Raw genomic sequence first — 6,758 nt, 5'->3', positions numbered from 1 at the left:
TTATATATGGAATGGGTGGATTGATCTCAGCCGTTGGATGAGGCGAGATGAAAGTCCAGGATCTTTCAACTGATGGGGAAACGGTGTCGTTTCAAATGCCCGGGTTTGGGTTGGTTTGGGGGTTGAACGGGTCGGGTTTGTTCGTGGGTATGGGGGATGCGATCTTGACCGTTGATCATTCTGAGATCAACGGCCCAGATCAAACCAGATCAAAACGGTGTCGTTTGGAAGCTCTTGAAGTAAGCTGGTCTGGACCGGGGCAAGCACAGGTTTTGGGCTTGAATTGGTTCAGTTTTGGGCCTGTTTTGTTTTAACTTGGACTGGCCTGGTCCGAAAATCCTTCTCCTTTTTTTTTTCTTAAATTAATTTGCCAAATAATAATATATAAAACATTGAACAACAATTATCACACAATTAACATTTAATTATACTAAACACTTAATGAAAAAATACAATGAAAGATGCACACATTTTATTTTTCTTTTAATAAACGGATTACGGTTCACACGACATATATATATTTTTTATTTTTGTTTGAATAAAATAACCACGGGCAAGATCACAAATAACTAGCAAAAAATGCCACGTAAAAATCCAGAAAATGTACAACAAGACCAATTGCTATTATTTTGTTTCTTTTGGAGTGATTGTCGCGTAAAACAAAAATCACGTGCTCACAATATTTATAAATTCAAACATGAATATGAACAATATTTGCGGTATTTATTTACTCATATACCTAATCGGATTTCTATTACTACTGATATTGGTAGAAGTGGTAATGATTGTGATTATCTAACTGTTACAAGTCATTGGATAGATGAGGAATGGATAATGCAAAAACGCATAATTGCATATAGAATAATTAATTCGCGTCACACAGGTAAGTTTATAGCTAACACTGTTGCAGATATTTGTAGATATTTTTGCTTTAGCGATAAAATAATGGCAATTTCTATGGATAATGCTTCTAGTAACACTAGTGCTATAGGCATGCTTACAACAACACTAAATCCTGCATTTACTAATATTTTCCATGTTAGATGTATTTGTCATATTTATCATTTAATTGTCGGTGATGGTATGCGAATTTTAAACATAGAAATTGAAAAGGTTAGAATGGCTCTTAATTGGATTTTTATTCAAACCGTAGAGGTAGACTTGGAGAGTATTTTAAAAAATGTAATGAATATGGCCTTAGAGAAAGAAAGGTTCCTAAACCTTGCCCGACTAGATGGAATTGTATGTACGAAAGTTTAGTAGTTGCATATGAATATAGAAACCCAATTAATGCAACGTTTAATTCTCGGGTAGGTGGTGAGGATGATGATGAAATGCTTACTACTCAAGATTGGACGAATGTTAAAATTCTTTTAGATTTTTTAGAACATTTTCAAATTGCTACAAATGCATTTTCTGGGCAATATTATCCTACTATTTCAAACTGTTTAGTTTATATTGCAGCACTATCTGATTTGTTTGTTGAATTTGGTGAGGGTGGGGACATTTATGAACTTGCTATAAATGAAATGAAACAAAAGTTTAAAAAATATTTTTTTCCTATCCCTCATATTTATGGTCTTGCTGCAATGCTAAATCCTACAATGAAATTGGGAGGTCCTCATTTTTGGTATTCAAATATTTATAAGGCTTTAGATCTTTCAAATGAGGAAATTGCTACACTTGCAGATGCAAAAGTTTCAATTAAAATTAATGCTCAAACAGTTTATAATGCTTATCAACTTGCCTTAGAGCATGCTAGGCCAACTATTCCAACCCCTACTTCGTCTAGCTCACAATCGTCTAAAAGAGTTGCGGGCTTAAAAGCTCTTAAATCTTGGACGGAGTTCAGGGGTTCTCAAGGTGATAATTATGATGAAACTTCACATCTAAATGAGCTTCAAGTTTATTTGTCTCAGGGACTTGAAAAGGAGAATCCAGACGGCTCTTTTGATCTTTTGGAATGGTGGAAGGCAAGGGAAAAACATTTTCCGGTTCTTGCAAGGATGACTCGGGATATTTTATCAATTCAAGCTTCAACTGTTGCATCAGAGAGCGCTTTCAGTCAAGCAAGACTTCAAATAGGTGATCATAGAGCGTCTATGAGGGATAGCTTGGAAAAATCAGTACTGTTTAGAGATTGGATCCGCTCGGAAAGAAGAAACTTTGGAATTGCAGAAGTACAACCGGCGATAGATGAAGCTTATGAAGAAATGATAGCGGAACTTGCGGAGGATTCGGCTTCGCCCGGAAGTGGTGATGAACAAGCTTCTTTTCCACCACCACCAACGCAACCTCTTCCGAACCTTGAAGGATTTCTGAGATTTGTTAGAGATAATACATAGACTAATATGTAACTTGTATTTTGGCACATCTTCCTTAGTTTTTTTTCCTTCTAATGGTGGTATTAGTACCTTGTTGTGCTCATTCCATTGGGGGAAGGATGACTAAGAAAGATATGCCATTTTTGGTAATAAAATTTATTGCTTCTACCCTTGAATATCTTTTCGCAATATTTCTTTGTCTTTACTTAGAATTATTTATAAGCTACAATATATACATAAGATACAATATATATACTACAAGAAAATATATAAGAGAATATATATACATAAGATACAATATATATACTACAAGAAAATATATTATGCGAATATATATACATAAGATACAATATATATACTACAAGAAAATATATTAGAGAATATATATACATAAGATACAATATATATACTACAAGACAATATATTATGCGAATATATATACATAACATACAATATATATACTACAAGACAATATATTATGCGAATATATATACATAAGATACAATATATATACTACAAGAAAATATATTAGAGAATATATATACATAAGATACAATATATATACTACAAGACAATATATTATGCGAATATATATACATAAGATACAATATATATACTACAAGAAAATATATTATGCGAATATATATACATAAGATACAATATATATACTACAAGAAAATATATAAGAGAATATATATACATAAGATACAATATATATACTACAAGAAAATATATAAGAGAATATATATACATAAGATACAATATATATACTACAAGAAAATATATTAGAGAATATATATACATAAGATACAATATATATACTACAAGACAATATATTATGCGAATATATATACATAAGATACAATATATATACTACAAGAAAATATATAAGAGAATATATATACATAAGATACAATATATATACTACAAGACAATATATTATGCGAATATATATACATAAGATACAATATATATACTACAAGAAAATATATAAGAGAATATATATACATAAGATACAATATATATACTACAAGACAATATATTATGCGAATATATATACATAAGATACAATATATATACTACAAGAAAATATATAAGAGAATATATATACATAAGATACAATATATATACTACAAGACAATATATTATGCATGACAATTTAGTGTTTTACTATTGTTTTGTTATTTTCTTTTTCGTCAAGCACTTTAATAATTAGATCTACATATATACTACATATATATTTTTAATATAGCCATGATACTACAAGAAATTGCCTTAAAAAAAAAAAAACCCCGCTAGGCCCGCGAAGCCCACGAGCCCGGCCCGTTAAGCACAGGACCATGTGGGCTTAGGCCCGTCACGGGCCGGTTCCACCCATTGAGCCCACGAAGCCCGGGACCGCCAGAGCCCAGGCCCACGAAGCCCGGCCCGTTTGGCCCACTAAGGCCCGGGCCCGGGCCAGAATACAGCACTAGTTCCAACAAAGTAGAATCAAACGGGAGGGAAAACCAACAAAAAAAAAGTCATGTCTAACCTTTTATAGGAGTCGCGATAGTTGATGAAATATTAGCAAGGTACCGAGTGCGGAAAGTTTTCTTAGGGACATCGGATGCCCTAATCCTCAACTGATGGTAGCTAGATCTCAAGTCAATATTCAAAAATACCTTGGCACCCTGAAGCTGATCAAACAAATCATCAATCCTCGGCAATGGATGTTTATTCTTGATTGTAACCTTGTTCAACTGCCGATAATCTATACACATCCTCACAGATCCGTCCTTCTTTTTAACAAACAACACTGGCGCACCCCAAGGTGAGACACTAGGTCTAATGAAGCCTTTGTCAAACAAGTCTTGCAACTGCTCCTTCAATTCTTTCAACTCAGGAAGGACCATATGATATGGCGGAATAGAAATGGGTTCAGTGGCCGGAGCCAAATCAATGCAGAAGTTAATATCCCTGTCGGGTGGCATACCCAGCAGGTTTGAAGGAAATACCTTAGGAAACTCATGAACAACAGGCACAGAATCCATAGAAGGAACCTCAACACTAGAATCACGAACATATGCCAAATAGGCCAAACACCCCTTCTCGACCATACGATGAGCCTTCATATATGAGATAACACTACGGGTAGAATAACCAGGAGTCCCTCTCCACTCTAAACGAGGTAAACTCCGCAAGGCTAAGGTCACAGTCTTGGCATGACAGTCCAAGATAGCGTGGTAAGGTGATAACCAGTCCATCCCCAATATGACACCAAAATCAACCAAATCCAAAAGTAATAAGTCTACTCGGGTCTCAAGACTCCTAGTCACAACTATACAAGAACGATGAACACGATCTACCACAATAAAATCACCCACCGGTGTAGACACATATACAGGAGCACTCAAAGAATCATTAGGCATGATCAAATACAGTGCAAAATAAGATGACACATAGGAGTATATTGACCCTGGATCAAGTAGAACTGAAGCATCTCTACTACAAACCAGAACGGTACTTGTGATAACTGCATCGGAAACCTCAGCCTCAGACCTAGCTGGAAGAGCATAACATCGGGGTTGGGCCCCACCACTCTGAACTACATCTTTGGGACGGCCTTCTGCTGGCTGGCCTCCACCTCTTGCGGCCTGAGCTCCACCTCTAATATCTCTACCTCCACCTCTAGCTGGCTGAGCAAGCGGTGGAACACTCGGTGCCTGAACCATGGCACGGGAACCCTGGTACTGAGAACTGCTCGGTGCTCGAGGGCAAAATCTAGCAATATGCCTCGTATCGCCACAAGTAAAATAAGCCATTGGCTACCGGGGCTAGCGACCCTGAAAACTCTGAAGCGGAGGTGCACTGATAGGAGTTGGCGATGCACTATAGGACTACTAATCGGAATACTTCATGTGAGAACCACGACAACCTGGCACACCGTGAGAAGCCTGAAGTGCTGAATGAAACGGCCTGGGAGGATGGCCCCTACCAAAAGAATCTCTGCCTCTAGATGAGGCACCACTGAACCTACCCAAATGACAAGGCCTTTTGTCAGACCCCTGACCACCCCCTACGATAGAACCATATCAACTCTCCTGGCCACATTGGCCTCCTCGTGAAAAGAAATCTCACTCCCCGTCTTCTTAGCCATCTGCAATCGAATAGTCTGAATGAGTCCCTCAATGAACCTCCTCACTCTCTCTCTCTCAGTAGGAAGTATAAGAAGAGCATGATGGGCCAAGTCAATAAATCTAGTCTCGTACTGAGTAACAATCATAGAACCCTACTGGAGACGTTGAAACTGCCTCCTATAGTTCTCCCTCTGAGTGATAGGAAGAAACTTCTCCGGAAATAGCTGAGAAAACTGATCCCAAGTCAAAGCTGGTGACCCAACTGGTCTAGCTAAACAATAATTTCTCCACTAAGTCTTGACGGATCTAGATAAGGAAAAAGCAGCAAAGTCAACCCCATTGGTATCCACAATCCCCATGTCCCTGAGAACCACATGACAATCGTCTTAATAACCCTGAGATCCTCAGAATGCACCACTGTAAGAGGTTGTGAAGAGTTTGGTGAAACCTACCCAACCTCCACAAAGCCTCCGAAGACGTAGCTGATCTATCACCGGTCTGTGTTGCTGCTTGGCTAAAGAAGCGGTACGTGACTTCGCCATTCATGAAAGGACAAGAGCACAGGTTTCAATTTAGCAGTGAGAGAACAAAATCGCACGACAAAGAAGAATAGAAGTGAAACTTTTCCTAACCTTGTAGTCTCTAAGAATAAATACAGACGTCTCAGTACCGATCCCTCAAACTCTACTAAGCTTGTCCGTAAATTGTGAGACCCATGTAATCTAGAGCTCTGAAACCAAATTGTCACGACCCGAATTTTCCCACTCTCGGGAGTCGTGATGGCGCCTACTAGTGAAAGCTAGGCAAGCTAATTATTCTGATTTAATTACCCTTTTCAAGTCTGTAAGTCCTTATAATTTCAAAACAACATATCAAAATAGCAGAAATAATAATATAAAAAATAAAGCAGAAGACGAAATCTGATAATTTAACTTAATACAAAGTGCAGAAGTCTAAATATATCTCTACCCAGAATTTGGTGTCAGAATTTCACAGACTGTCTAAGAGCACTACAAATAAAGTCTGAATAGAAATACACGGATCTGTCTTTGAATAAGAAAAAAAATGGAAAGAAATGATAGAAGTAGACGCCAACATCCGCGGACGTTTGCAGGACTACCTCGGGTCGCCTGTTGGACTGAAGGCAGCAACCTCACTGCGGTCCAAATGCTCCGGTACCAGTATCTGCACATAATGAAGAGTGTAGTATCAGCACAACCGACCTCATGTGCTGGTAAATACCTAGCCTAACCTCGACGAAGTAGTGACGAGGCTAGGACCAGACTACCAAATAAACCTGTGCAGATAAATCATA

The sequence above is a fragment of the Nicotiana tabacum genome, chromosome 1 (genome assembly GCF_000715075.1).
Source record: "Nicotiana tabacum cultivar K326 chromosome 1, ASM71507v2, whole genome shotgun sequence".
In the NCBI taxonomy this organism is placed as follows: Eukaryota; Viridiplantae; Streptophyta; class Magnoliopsida; order Solanales; family Solanaceae; genus Nicotiana; species Nicotiana tabacum.
This window is presented reverse-complemented; position numbering follows the sequence as displayed.